This window comes from Chiloscyllium punctatum, chromosome 13, assembly GCF_047496795.1.
Source record: "Chiloscyllium punctatum isolate Juve2018m chromosome 13, sChiPun1.3, whole genome shotgun sequence".
Taxonomy (NCBI): Eukaryota; Metazoa; Chordata; class Chondrichthyes; order Orectolobiformes; family Hemiscylliidae; genus Chiloscyllium; species Chiloscyllium punctatum.
In genome coordinates this window covers 29,860,905-29,876,197 of record NC_092751.1, presented here as the reverse complement: position 1 = coordinate 29,876,197, position 15,293 = coordinate 29,860,905, and positions in this window count along the sequence as shown.

Below are 15,293 nucleotides of genomic sequence, written 5' to 3'. Positions count from 1 at the left end.
GATGGAGTGAGTGTGAGGGGATCAGTGTGATGGTGATGGAGTGAGTGTGAGGGGTTCAGGATGATGGTGATGCTGTGAGTGTCAGGGGGTCAGGGTGACGTTGATGGAGTGAGTGTGAGGGGGGTGAGTGTGATGGTGATGGAGTGAGTGTGAGGGGACTGGGTGATAGAGTGAGTGTGAGGGGGTCAGTGTGAATGCGATGGAGTTAGTGTGAGGGGTCAGTGTGACAATGATTCAGTGAGAGTGAGGGGTTCATGGTGATAATGATTGAGTGAGTGTGAAGGGTTCAGTGTGACTGTGATGGAATGAGTGTGAGGGGCTCAGAGTGACGGTGGTGGAGTGAGTGTGAGGGGGTGAGTGTGATGGTGATGGAGAGTGTGCGAGAGGGACAAGTTGACAGTGATGGAGAGAGTGTGAGAGGTTTAGTGAGACTGTGATGGAGTGAGCGAGAATGGTTCAGGGTCACGTTGATATAGTGAGTTTGGGGGGTCAGGATAACGGTGATGGAGTGAGTGTGTGGTTGCCCATGTAACGGTGATGGAGTGAGTGTGAGGGGTCATGGTGACTGTGTTAGTGTAAGTGTGAAGGGGCCTGGTGTCAGTGAGGGAGTGAGTGTGAGGGGGTCAGGTTGACGGTGATGGAGTGAGCGTGAGTGGGTCAGGGTGATGGTGATGGAGTGAGTGTGAGGGGGTCAGGGACACGGTGATGGAGTGAGCGTGAGGTGGTGGGGGTGACAATGATGTATTGAGTGTGAGTGGTTCAGGGTGACCGTGATGGAGTGAGTGTGAGGGGGTCAGGGTGACGGTGATGGAGTTAGTGTGAGGCATCAGGGTGACGATGGTGGAGTGAGTGAGAGAGGGTCAGGGTGACAGCGACGGAGCAAGTGTGAGGGGTTCAAGGTAATGGCAACTAAGTGAATGTGAGGTGGTCAGCATGACAGTGATGGAGTGATTGTGAGGGGGTCCGCGTGATGGTGATGTAGTGAGCGCAAGTAGGTCAGGGTGACGCGATGGTGTGAGTGTGTTGGGGTCAGGGTAACAGTGTTGGTGTGAGTGTGTGGGGGTCAGTTTGACTGTAATGGAGTGAGTGTGAGGGGATCAGGGTAACGGTGTTGGTGTGGGTGTGAGGGGGTCAGTTTGACTATGATGGAGTGAGTGTGATGGGGTCAGGGTAACGGTGTTGGTATGGGTTTGAGGGGGTCAGGGTGACGGTGAAGGAGTGACCGTGATGTCGTCAGGATGACGGTGTTGGTGAGAGTGTGAGTGGATCAGGGTGACAGCGATGGAGTGAGTGTGAGAGTGTCAGTGTGATAGTGATGGAGTGAATGTGAGGGGGTCAGGGTGACAGTGGTGGTGTGAGTGTGAGGGGATCAGTATGACTGTGATGGAGTGAGAGTGAGAGGGTCATTGTGACGGTGCTGGAGTGAGTGTGAGGGGTTCAGTGTGACTGTGATGGAGTGAGTGTGAGGGGGTCAGTTTGACTGTGATGGAGTGAGTGTGAGGGTGTCAGCGTGACGGTGATGGTGTGAGCGTGAGTGGGTAAGGGTGACAGTGATGGTGTGGGTGTGAGGGGGTCAGGGTAACGGTGTTGGTGTGACCGTGATGTAGACAGGAGAACCGTGTTGGTGAGAGTGTGAGAAGATCAAGGTGACGGTGATGGAGTGAGTGTGAGAGTGTCAGTGTTATGTTGATGGAGTGAGTGTGAGGGGTTCAGGTTGACTGTGATGGACTGAGTGTGAGGGGTTCAGTGTGATGGTGATGGAGTGAGTGTGAGGGGTTCAGGATGGTGGTGATGGTGTGAGCGTGAGTGGTTCAGGGTGACGTTGATGGAGTGAGTGTGACGGGGTCAGTGTGACTGTGAAAGAGTGAGTGTGAGGGGGTCAGCATGACGGTTATGGAGACACTGTGAGTGATTCAGTGTGACCATGATGAAGTGAGTGTGAGGTGTTCAGGGTGACGGTTATGGAGTGAGTGTGAAGGAGTTAGGGTGACGTTGAAGGAGTGAGTCTGAGGGGATCAGGGTGATGGTGATGGAGTGAATGTGAGGGGTAAGTGTGACGATGATTCAGTGAGTGTGAGGGGTTCAGGGTGATGGTGATGGAGTGAGTGTCAGGGGGTCAGTTGGAGTGTGATGGACAGTCTGTGAGGGGTTTCGTGTGACCATGATGGAGTGAGTGTGAAGGGGTTAGGGTGACAGTTATGGAGTGAGTGTGAGGGGATCAGTGGGCGGAGATGGAGCGGGTGTGAGGGGTTCAGGATGATGGTGATGCTGTGATTGTGAGGGGATCAGGGTGACTTTGATGGCGTGAGTGTGAGGGGGTCAGTGTGATGGTGACGGTGTGAGTGTGAGGGGAATGGGTGATGGAGTGAGTGTGAGAGGATCAGGGTGACGGTGATGGAATGATTATGAGGGGTTCAGGCTGATGATTCTGATGTGAGTGTGAGGGGGTCAGGGTGGCGTTGATGGAGTGAGTGTGAATGGGTCAGTTTGACTGTGATGGACTGAGTGTGAGGGGGTCAGGGTGATGGTGATGGAGTTAGTGTGAGGGGTTCAGGATGATGGTAATGGTGTGAGCGTGAGTGGTTCAGGGTGACGTTGAGGGAGTGAGGTTGAGGGGGGTCAGTGTGACGGTGATGGAGTGAGTGTGAGGGGACTGGTTGATGGAGTGAATGTGAGGGGATCAGGGTGATGGTGATGGTGCGAGTGTGAAGGGTTCAATGTGACTGCGATGGAGTGAGTGTGAGGGTCAGTGTGACGATGATTTAGTGAGTGTGGAAGTTTCCGCGTGATGGTGATGGATTTAGTGTGAGGGGGTCATTTTGACTGTGATGGACTGAGTGTGAGGTGTTCAGTGTGATGGTGATGGAGTGCGTGTGAGGGGTTCAGGATGATGGTGATGGTGTGTGCGTGAGTGGTTGAGGGTGACATTGATGGAGAAGTGTGAGGGGGTCAGTGTGACTATGATAGAGTGACTGTGAGGTGGTCAGTGTGACGGTTATGCAGTGAGTGTGAGTGACTCAGTGTGACCATGATGGAGTGAGTGTGAGGGGATCAGGGTGACTTTGATGGTGTGAGTGTGAGGGGGTCAGTGTGATGGTGACGGTGTGAGTGTGAGGGGAATGGGTGATGGAGTGAGTGTGAGAGGATCAGGGTGGCGGTGATGGAGCGAGTGTGAGGGGGTCAGTATGACTGTGATGGAGTGAATGTGAGGGTCAGTGTGACGATGATTCAGTGAGTATGAGGGGTTGAGCGTGATGGTGATGGATTTAGTGTGAGGCGGTCAGTTTGACTGTGATGGACTGAGTGTGAGGGTTTCAGTGTGATGCTGATGGAGTGAGTGTGAGCGGTTCAGGATGATGGTAATGGTGTGAGCGTGAGTGGTTCAGGGTGACGTTGATGGTGAAGTGTGAGGGCGTCAGTGTGACAGTGATAGAGTGAGTGAGGGGGGTCAGCGTGACAGTTATGGAGTGAGTGTGAGTGACTCAGTGTGACCATGATGGAGTGAGTGTGAGTGGATCAGTGTGACGGTAATACTTTGAGTGTGAGGGGACTGGGTGATGGAGTGAGTGTGAGGGTATCAGGGTGATGGTGTTGGAGTGAGTGTGAGGGGGTCAGTTTGACTGCGATGGTGTGAGTGTGAGGGGTTCTGTGTGACGGTGATGGAGTGAGTGTGTGAGCGTCAGTGTGATGGAAATGGAGTGAGTGTGAGGGGATAGGGTGATGGAGTGAGTGTGAGGAGGTCAGTTTGACTGTGATGGAGTGAATGTGAGGGGGTGAGTGTGACTGTGATAGAGTGAGTATGAGGGGGTCAGTGTGACATAGATGGAGTGAGTGTGATGGGTTCACGGTAATGGTGGTGCTGTGAGTGTGAGGTGGACAGGGTGACGGTGATGGAGTGAGGGTGAGTGCGTCAGTGTGACGGTGATGGAGTGAGTGTGACGGGTTCAGGGTGATGGTTATGGAGTGACTATGAGGAGTTCAGGGTGACCGTGATGGAGTGAGTGTGAGGAGGTCAGTATGACAGTGATGGTGTGAGTGTGAGGGGACTGGGTGATGGAGTGAGTGTGAGGGGATCAGTGTGATGGTGATGCTGTGAGTGTGAGGGGGTCAAGGTGGCGGTGATGCAGTGAGTGTGAGCAGATCAGAGTGACGGTGATGGAGTGAGTGTGAGGGGACTGGGTGATAGAGTGAGTGTGAGGGGATCAGTGTGATGGTGATGCTGTGAGTGTGAGGGGGTCAGGTGACGATGATGGTGTGAGTGTGAGGGGGTCAGGGTTACAGTGATGGAGTGAGTGTGAGAGGGGCAGGCTGACCATGCTGGATCGAGTGTGAGAGGGTCAGGGTGAGGGTGACGGAGGGAGTATAAGGGGGTCAGGGTGACCGTGCTGGAGTGAGTGTGAGAGGGTCACGCTGACCGTGCTGGAGTGAGTTTGACAGAATTAGGGTGACGGTGACGGTGTAAGTGTGATGGGGTCAGGTTGACCGTGATGGAGTGAGTGTGAAGGTGTCAGTGTTATGGAGAAGGAAGGAGACCGAGGGGGTCAGGTTGACTGTGATGGAGTGAGTGTGAGGGGGTACGTTGACGGTGATGGAGTGACTGCGAGGGAAGCATTCTGACGGTGATGGAGTGAGCATGAGGGGGTCACGGTGATGGTGACGGACTGAGTGTGAGGGGATCAGTGTTATGGACAAGGAATGAGTGTGAGGGGATCACGTTGACTTTGATGGAGTGAGTGTGATGGGGTCAGGTTGACTGTGATGGTGTGAGTGTGAGGGGGTCAGGTTGACGATGATGGAGTGAGTGTGAGAGGGTCAGGTGATGGTGATGGTGTGAGTGTGAGGGGGTCAGGGTTACAGTGATGGAGTGAGTGTGAGAGGGTCAGGCTGACCATGCTGGAGTGAGTGTGAGAGGGTCAGGGTGACAATGATGGTGTGAGTGTGAGGGGTTCAGGGCGATGTGATGGAGACAGTGTGAGGAGTCAGGTTGACTGTGATGGAGTGAGTGAGAGGTGGTCATGGTTACAGTGGTGGAGTGAGTGCGATGGGGCCAGCGTGACGATTATGGAGCGATTGTGAGAGGGTCAATGCAATGGTGATGGAGTGAGTGTGATGGGATCAGTGTGACTGTGATAGAGTATGTGTGAAGCTGTCATGGTGACGGTGGCTGGGTGAGTGTGAGGGGGTGATTGTGACGGTGATGAAGTGAGCGTGAAGGGGTCAGTGTGACTGTGATTGAGTATGTGTGAAGCTGTCATGGTGACGGTGGCTGGGTGAGTGTGAGGGGGTGATTGTGACGGTGATGAAGTGAGCGTGAAGGGGTCAGTGTGACAGTGACGGAGTGAGTGTGAGGAGATCAGTGTTATGGAGATGGAATGAGTGTGAGGGGATCAGGTTGTCTGTGCTGGAGTGAGTGTGAGGGGGTCAGGTTGACGGTGATGGAGAGAGTGTGAGTTTGTACGGATGACGGTGATGGAGTCAGTGTGAGGGGTCAGGCTGAGGGTGATGGAGTGAGTGTGAGGGGGTCACTGTGACAAGGAGATAGTGACGCAGTAAGTGTGAGTGTGTCAGTGTGATAGTGATGCAGTATGTGTGAGGGGGCTCAGGGTAACAGTGATGGAGTATGTGTAAGGGGGTCATGGTGACGGTGACTGGGTGAGTGTGAGGGGGTCAGTGTGACCATGAAGGGGTTAGGGTGCGGAGATCAGGGTGATGGTGATGGAGTGAGTGTGATGGGGTTAGCGTGACATTGATGGAGTGAGTGTGAGGGAGTCACTGTGACAGTGATGGAGTGAGTGTGAAGGGGTCAGTGAGACGGTGATGGAGCGAGTGTGAGGGGGTCAGGGCGAGTGTGATGGAGACAGTGTGAGGGGTCAGGTTGACTGTGATGGAGTGAGTGAGAGGTGGTCATCGTTACAGTGATGGAGTGAGTGTGAAGGGGTCAGTTTAACGGTGATGGAGCGAGTGTGAGGGGGTCAGTGTGATGATGATGGAGTGAGTGTGAGGTTGTCCCAGTGACGGTGATGGAGTCAGTGTGAGGGGTCAGGCTGAGTGTGATGGAGTGAGTGTGAGGGGGTCACGGTAACAAGGAGATAGTGACGCAGGAAGTGTGAGTGTGTCAGACTGATAGTGATGCAGTAAGTGTGAGGGGGGTCATGGAGATAGTGACGCAGTAAGTTTGAGGGGTTGAGGATGACAGTGACACACTATGTGTGAGGGGGTCAGGGGTGACAGTGACGCAGTCAGCGTGAGGGGATCGGGTGATAGTAACACAGTAAGTGAGAAGAGGTCAGGGGTGACAGTGACACAGTAAGTGTGAGAGGCCACTGTGATAGTGACACAGTAAGAGTGAGGGGGTCAGGGTAATAGTGACGCAGTCATTGTGAGGGGTTCAGGGTGATAGTGACACAGTAAGTGTGAGGGGTTAGTGTGTCAGTGACGCAGTCAGTGTGAGGGAGTCAGAGTAACAAGGATGCAGTAAGTGTGAGGAGGTCAAGGCGAGAGAGACGCAGTAAATGTGAGGGGATCAGGGTGACAGTGATGTCAGTAAGTGTAAGGGGGTCAGTATGATAATGACGCAGCGTGAGGGGTCAGGGTTATAGCAAGGCGGTAAGTGTGAGGGGTCAGGGTGATACTGACGCAGTGAGGTGACAGGGTGATAGTGACGCAGTAGTTGTGAGGGGGTCAGGGTGATAGTGATGCAGTAAGTGTGAGGGGTCAGGGTGATAGTGACACACAGTAAGAGTGTGGGGTTCATGGTGATTGTGAAGCAGTAAGAGTGAGGGGGTCAGGGTGATAGTGACATAGTAAGCGTGAGGGGGTCACGGTGATAGTGAAGCAGTAGGTGTGAGGGGGTCAGGGTGATAGTGACACAGTCAGTGTGAGAGGGTCAGGATGACAATGACACAGTAAGTGTGAAGGGGCAAGGTGATAGTGACACAGTAAGAGTGAGGGGGTTCAGGGTGATCGTAACGCAGTCAGTGTGAGGGGATCACGAGATAGTGACTTGGTTATTCTGAGGGGTCAGGGTGATAATGACGCAGTAAGTGTGAGGTGTCCGGGTGACAGTGACGCAGTAAGTTTGAGAGGGTCAGTGTGATAATGACGCAGTAAATGTGAGGTGTCCGGGTGACAGTGACGCAGTAAGTTTGAGAGGGTCAGTGTGATAATGACACAGCATGAGGGATCCGGGTTATAGCAACGCGGTAAATGTGAGGGGTCAGGGTGATAGTGACACAGAGAGGTGGCAGGGTGATAGTGACACAGTAGTTGTGAGTGGGTCAGGGTGATAGTGATGCAGTAAGAGTGAGTGGGTCAGCGTGATAGTGACGCAGTAAGTGTGGGGGTCAGGGTGATAGTGACACAGTAAGTGTGAGGGGTCAGGGTGATAGTGACACAGTAAGTGTGAGGGGTCAGGGTGACAGTGACACAGTAAGTTTGCGGGGTTCAGGGTGTCAGTGACGCAGTCAGTGTGAGCGTGTCAGGATAACAGTGACGCAGTAAGTGTGAGAGGGTCGGGGTGACAGTGACGCAGTCAGTGTGAGGGGGTCAGGGTGATAATGAAGCAGTAAGTGTGAGGGGGCTCAGGGTGACAGTGTACACAGTCAGGGTGAGAGGGTCAGGGGGACAGTGACACAGTAACTGTGAGGGGGGTCAGGGTGACAGTGATGCAGTTTGTGAGGGGATCAGGGTGGGAGTGAAACAGTAAAAGTGATGGGGTCAGGGTGTCAGTGATGCAGTCAGTGTGAGAGGGTCCGGTTTGACAGTGACGCAGTCACTGTGAGGGGTTCAGGGTGGTAGTGACGCATTAAGTGTGAAGGGGTCAGGGTGATAGTGGCATAGTAAGTGTGGTGGGGCAGGGTGATAGTGACGCAGTCAGCGTGAGGGGATAGGGTGACAGTGACACAGTAAGTGTGAGGTGTCAGGGTGATATTGAGACAGTAAGAGTGAGGGGGATCAGGGTGATAGTGACACAGTCAGTGTAAGGGTTCAGTGTGATAGTGACACAGTAAGTGTGAGGGGGTCAGGGTGCCAGTGACGCAGTGAGTGTGAGGGAGTCAGGGTGACAGTGACACCGTCAGTGTGAGGGTGTTAGAGTGTCAGTGACACAGACAGTGTGAGAGGGTAAGGATGACATTGACGCAGTAACTCTGAAGGGGTCAGGTTTTAGTGGCGCAGTAAGTGTTTTGGGGGGCAGGGTGATAGTGACACAGTAAGAGTGAGGGGGTTCAGGGTGATCGTGAGGCAGTCAGTGTGCCGGAATCAGAGAGGCAGTGACGTGGTAATTCTGGGGGTCAGGGTGATAGTGACACAGTAAGTGGGGGGTGTTAAGGTGAAAGTGACGCAGTAAGTGTGAGGGGGTCAGGGTGATAGTGACTCAGCGTGAGGGATCAGGGTCATAGTAATGCGGTAAGTGTGAGGGATCAGGGTGATAGTGACACAGTAAGCGTGTGGGGGTCATGATGATAGTGAAACAGTAACTGTGAAGGGGTAAAGGTGATAGTGATGCAGTCAATGTGTGGGGGTCAGGATGACAGTGACGCAGAAAGTGTGAAAGGGTCAAGGGTGACAGTGACGCAGTCAGTGTGAGGTGGTCAGGGTGATAGTGATGCATTAAGTGTGAAGGGGTCAGGGTGATAGTGAAGCAGTAAGTGTGAGGGGTCTCAGGGTGACAGTGTAAGCAGTCAGTGTGAGGGAGTCAGGGTGGCAGTGACAAAGTAACTGTGAAGGGGTCAGGGTGACAGTAACACAGTCAGTGTGAGGGGGCAGGGTGATAGTGACACAGTAAGTGTGAGGGGGTCTGGGTATTAGTGAAGCAGTAAGTGTGGGGGGCTCAGGGTGACAGTGTACGCAGTCAGTGTGAGGGTGTCAGGGTGGAAGTGACAAATTAACTGTGAAGGGGTCAGGATGACAGTGACGCAGTCAGTGTGAGGGGGCAGGGTGAAGTAAGGCAGTGAGGGTGTCAGGGTGATAGTGACGCAGTAAGTGTGAGGGGTTCAGGTTGGTAGTGACACAGTAATTGTGTGGGGTCACGGTGATAGTGAAGCAGTATGTTTGAGGGGGTCAGGGTGATAGTAACGTAGTCAGTGTGAGGGGGTCAGGGTGAGAGTGACGCAGTCAGTGTGAGAGGGTCAGGGGTGACAGTGGCACACTCAGTGTGAGGGAGTCAGGAAGACACTGACACAGTAAGTGTGAAAGGGTCAGGGGTGACAGTGATGCAGTCACTGTGAGGGGATCGGGGTGACAGTGACAAATTAATGTGTGAGGGGGTCAGAGTGACAGTGACACAGTCAGTGTTAGGGGTCAGGCTGATAGTGGCACAGTAAGTGTGAGGGGGTCAGGCTGACAGTGATGCAAAAAGTGTGAGGGGGTCAGGGTGACAGTGATGCAGTCAGTGTGTGGGGTCAGGGTGAAAGTGACACAGTAAGTGTGAGTGGTCAGGTTGTCAGTGACGCAGTCAGTGTGAGGGAGTCAGGGTGTCAGTGACGCAGTCAATGTGAGGGTGTCAGGGTGACAGTAATGCAGTCAGTGTGAGGGGGGCATGGTGATAGTGACACAGTAAGTGTGAGGGTGTCAGGGTAATAGAGAAGCAGAAAGTGTGGGGGGCTCAGGGTGACAGTGTATGCAGTCAGTGTGAGGGTGTCAGGGTGGAAGTGACAAATTAACTGTGAAGGGGTCAGGATGACAGTGACGCAGTCAGTGTGAGGGGGCAGGGTGAAGTAAGGCAGTGAGGGTGTCAGGGTGATAGTGACGCAGTAAGTGTGAGGGGTTCAGGTTGGTAGTGACACAGTAATTGTGTGGGGTCACGGTGATAGTGAAGCAGTATGTTTGAGGGGGTCAGGGTGATAGTAACGTAGTCAGTGTGAGGGGGTCAGGGTGAGAGTGACGCAGTCAGTGTGAGAGGGTCAGGGGTGACAGTGGCACACTCAGTGTGAGGGAGTCAGGAAGACACTGACACAGTAAGTGTGAAAGGGTCAGGGGTGACAGTGACGCAGTCACTGTGAGGGGATCGGGGTGACAGTGACAAATTAATGTGTGAGGGGGTCAGAGTGACAGTGACACAGTCAGTGTTAGGGGTCAGGCTGATAGTGGCACAGTAAGTGTGAGGGGGTCAGGCTGACAGTGATGCAAAAAGTGTGAGGGGGTCAGGGTGACAGTGATGCAGTCAGTGTGTGGGGTCAGGGTGAAAGTGACACAGTAAGTGTGAGTGGTCAGGGTGTCAGTGACGCAGTCAGTGTGAGGGAGTCAGGGTGTCAGTGACGCAGTCAATGTGAGGGTGTCAGGGTGACAGTAATGCAGTCAGTGTGAGGGGGGCATGGTGATAGTGACACAGTAAGTGTGAGGGTGTCAGGGTAATAGAGAAGCAGAAAGTGTGGGGGGATCAGGGTGACAGTGTACGCAGTGAGTGTGAGGGTGTCAGGGTGGAAGTGACAAATTAACTGTGAAGGGGTCAGGATGACAGTGACGCAGTTAGTGTGAGGGGGCAGGGTGAAGTAAGGCAGTGAGGGTGTCAGGGTGATAGTGACGCAGTAAGTGTGAAGGGTTCAGGTTGGTAGTGACACAGTAATTGTGTGGGGTCACGGTGATAGTGAAGCAGTATGTTTGAGGGGGTCAGGGTGATAGTAACGTAGTCAGTGTGAGGGGGTCAGGGTGAGAGTGACGCAGTCAGTGTGAGAGGGTCAGGGGTGACAGTGGCACACTCAGTGTGAGGGAGTCAGGAAGACACTGACACAGTAAGTGTGAAAGGGTCAGAGGTGACAGTGACGCAGTCACTGTGAGGGGATCGGGGTGACAGTGACAAATTAATGTTTGAGGGGGTCAGAGTGACAGTGACACAGTCAGTGTTAGGGGTCAGGCTGATAGTGGCACAGTAAGTGTGAGGGGGTCAGGCTGACAGTGATGCAAAAAGTGTGAGGGGGTCAGGGTGACAGTGATGCAGTCAGTGTGCGGGGTCAGGGTGAAAGTGACACAGTAAGTGTGAGTGGTCAGGGTGTCAGTGACGCAGTCAGTGTGAGGGAGTCAGGGTGTCAGTGACGCAGTCAATGTGAGGGTGTCAGGGTGACAGTAATGCAGTCAGTGTGAGGGGGGCATGGTGATAGTGACACAGTAAGTGTGAGGGTGTCAGGGTAATAGAGAAGCAGAAAGTGTGAGGGAGCTCAGGTTGACAATGTGCGCAGTCAGTGTGTGGGGGTCAGGGTGGAAGTGACAAAGTAACTGTGAAGGGGTCAGGATGAAAGTGATGCAGTCAATGTGAGGGGAGCAGGGTGATGGGAAGGCAGTGAGGGTGTCAGGGTGATAGTGACGCAGCAGGTGTGAGGTTGTCAGGGTGATAGTGATGCAATAAGTGTGAGGGGGTCAGGTTGATAGTGACGTAGTAAGTGTGAGGAGTCAGGGTGACAGTGACACTGTAAGCGTGTGGGGGTCACGGAGATATTGAAGCAGTATGTTTGAGGGGGTCAGGGTGATAGTGACATAGTCAGTGTGAGAGGGTCAGGGGTGACAGTGACACACTCAATGTAAGGGAGTCAGGAAGACAGTGACGCAGTAAGTGTCAGAGGGTCAAGGGTGACAGTGACACAGGCAGTGTAAGGGGGTCAGGGTGACAGTGACGCAGTAAGTGTGAGACGGTCAGGGGTGACAGTGATGCAGTAAGTGTGATGGGGTTCAGGGTGACATGTACGCAGTCAGTGTGAGGGGGTCAGGGTGACAGTGACACATTAACTGTGAGGGGGCTGGTGACAGTGATGCAGTCAGTGTGAGAGGGTTAGGGTGGCAGTGACACAGTAAAAGTGATGGTGTCAGGGTGACAGTATTGCAGTCAGTGTGAGAGGGTCAGGTATGACAGTGACACAGTCACTGTGAGGGGTTCAGGGTGATAGTGACGCATTAAGTGTGAAGGGGTCAGGGTGATAGTGGCGCAGTAAGTGTGAGAGGTCAGGGTGACAGTGACACAGTCAGTGTGAGGGTGTCAGGGTGTCAGTGATGCAGTCAGTGTGAGTGGGTCTGGGTGACAGTCTATGCAGTCAGTGTGCGGGTGTTAGGGTGTGAGGCAGTCAGGGTGAGAAGGATGCAGTAGTGTGAGGGGGCCAGGGTGATAGTGACACAGTAAGTTGGAGGGGGTCAGGGTGATAGTGACGCAGTAAGTGTGAGAGGGTCAGATAGATAGTGCCGTGGTAATTCTTAGGGGTCAGGGTGATAGTGACACATTAAGTGTGAAGGGTCAGGGTGATAGTGACACAGCAAGCGTGTGGTGGTCAGGGTGATTGTGAAGCAGTAATTGTGAGGGGGCTCAGCGTGACAGTCTATGCAGTCAGTGTGAGGGGGTCAGGGTGACAGTGACACAGTAACTGTGAGGGGATCAGGGTGACACTGACACAGTAAGTGTGAGTGGGTTTGGGTGACAGTCTATGCAGTCAGTGTGAGGGGGTCAGGGTGACAGTGACACAATAAATGTGAGTGGGTCAGGGTTATAGTGAAGCAGTCAGTGTGAGGGGTCTCAGGGTGATAGCGTACGCAGTCAGTGTATGGGTGTTAGGGTGACAAGGTACACAGTAAAAGTGATGGTGTCAGGGTGACAGTTATGCAGTCAGTGTGAGAGCGTCAGGTGTGACAGTAACGCAGTCACTGTGAGGTGGTCAGGCTGATCGTAACACATTAAGTATGAAGTGGCGCAAGAAGTGTGGCGGGGCAGGGTGATAGTGACGCAGTCAGCGCGAGGATATTGGGTGATAGTGACACAGTAAGCGTGAGGTATCAGGGTGATAGTGATACAGTAAGAGTGAGGGGGATCAGGGTGATAGTGACACAGTCAGTGTGAGGGGGTCTGGATGATAGTGGCCCAGTAAGTGTGAGGGGTCACAGTGACAGTGAAGCAGTGAGTGTGAGGGGTCAGGTTGATAGTGACACACTAAGTGTGAAGGGTCAGGGTGACAGTGACACAGTAAGTGTGAGGGGGTCAGAGAGATAGTGACACAGTCAGTGTGAGGGTATTAGGGTGTCAGTGATGCAGTCAGTGAGAGGGGGTCAGCGTGTCAGTGACACAGTAAGTGTGAGGGGTTCAGGGTGACAAGGATGCAGGAAGTGTAAGGGTTTCAGGGTGATAGTGGCGTAGTAAGTGGGAGGTGGTCAGCGTGATAGTGATGCAGTAAGTGTGAGGGGTTCAGAGAGATAGTGACGTGGTAATTCTGAGGGGTGAGGGTGACAATGATATAGTAAGTGTGAGGTGTCAGGGTGATAGTGACACAGTTAGTGTGATGGGGTCAGGGTGATAGTGACGCAGTAAGTGTGAGGGGGTCAGAGAGATAGTGACGTAATAATTCTGAAGGGTGAGGGTGATAGTGATATAGTAAGTGTGAGGTGTCAGGGTGATAGTGTCACAGTAAGTGTGTGGGGGTCAGGGTGATAGTGAAGCAGTAAGTGTGAGGGGGCTCAGGGTGACAGTCTATGCAGTCAGTGTGAGGGGGTCAGGGTGATAATGACGCAGTAAGTGTAGGGGTTTTCGGGTGATAGTGACACAGTAAGTGTGAGGGGGTCAGAGTAACAGTGACACAGTCAGTGTGAAGGGTCAGGGTGACAGTGACGCAGTAAGTGTGAGGGGGTCAGAGAGATAGTGACACAGTCAGTGTGAGGGTATTAGGGTGTCAGTGATGCAGTCAGTATGAGGGGCCAGGGTGACAGTGACACAGTAAGCGTGATGGGGTCAGGGTGATAGTGACACAGTAAGTGTGAGGGGGCCAGGGTGACAGTAACACAGTCAGTGTGAGGGGGTCAGGGTGTCAGTGACGCAGTCAGTGTGAGGGGGTCAGCGTGTCAGTTACACAGTAAGTGTGAGGGGTTCAGGGTGACAAGGATGCAGGAAGTGTAAGGGTTTCAGGGTGATAGTGGCGTAGTAAGTGGGAGGTTGTCAGGGTGATAGTGATGCAGTAAATGTGAGGGGGTCAGAGAGATAGTGACGTGGTAATTCTGAGGGGTGAGGGTGACAATGATATAGTAAGTGTGAGGTGTCAGGGTGATAGTGACAGAGTAAGTGTGATGGGGTCAGGGTGATAGTGAAGCAGTAAGTGTGAGGGGGCTCAGGGTGACAGTGACACAGTCAGTGTGAAGGGTCAGGGTGACAGTGACACAGTAAGTGTGAGGGGTCAGAGTGATAGGGACAAATTAAGTGTGAGGGGTCAGGGTGACCGTGACACAGTCAGTGTGAGGGTATTAGGGTGTCAGTGATGCAGTCAGTATGAGGGGGCCAGGGTGACAGTGACACAGTAAGCGTGTGAGGTTCAGGTTGATATTGAAGCACTAAGTGTGAGGGGGTCAGGGTGATAGTGAGGCAGTAAGTGGGAGGGGGCCGAGGGTGACAGTGTACGCAGTCACTGTGAGGGATTCAGGGTGACGGTGACACAGTAACTGTGAGGGGGTCAGGGTGACAATGACACTGTAAGTGTGAGGCGGTCAGGGTGACAAGGATGCAGTAAGCATGAGGGGGTCAGGGTGATAGTGATGCAGTAGGTGTGAGGGGATCAGGGTAACAGTGATGCAGTAAGTGTAAGGGGGTCAGGTTGATAGTAACGCAGTAAGTGGGAAGGGTCAGGGTGATAGTGACGCAGTAAGTGTGAAGTGTCAGGGTGATAGTGCCACAGTAAGCATGTGGAGTCAGGGTGATAGTGAAGCAGTAATTGTGAAGTGTCAGGGTGATAGTGACTAAGTAAGCGTGTGGGGGTCAGGGTGATAGTGACACAGTAAGTGTGAGGAGGTCAGTGGGAAAGTGACACCGTCAGTGTGAGGGTGTTAGGGTGTGTGACGCAATCTGTGTGAGGGGTTCAGGGTATCAGTGACGCAGTCAGTGTGAGGGTGTTAGGATGTCAGTGACGCAGTAAGTGTGAGCGTGTCAGGGTTGATAGTGTACGCAGTCAGTTTGAGGGGGTCAGGGTGACAGTGACACAATAAATGTGAGTGTGTCAGGGTGATAGGGAAACAGTAAGTGTGAGGGGTCTCAGGGTGACAGTGTACGCAGTCAGTGTGAGGGGGTCAGGGTGACAGTGACACAGTAACTGTGAGGGGGCAAGGTGACAGTGATGCTGTCAATGTGAGGGGGTCAGGGTGACAGTGACACAATAAAAGTGATGGTGTCAGTATGACAGTATTGCAGTCAGTGTGAGAAGATCAGGTATGACAGTGACGCTGTCACTGTGAGATGGTCAGGGTGATAGTGACACATTAAGTGTGAAGGGCTCAGGGTGACAGTGGCGCAGTAAGTGTGGTGGGGCAGGGAGATAGTGACACAGTCAGCGTGGAGATATTGG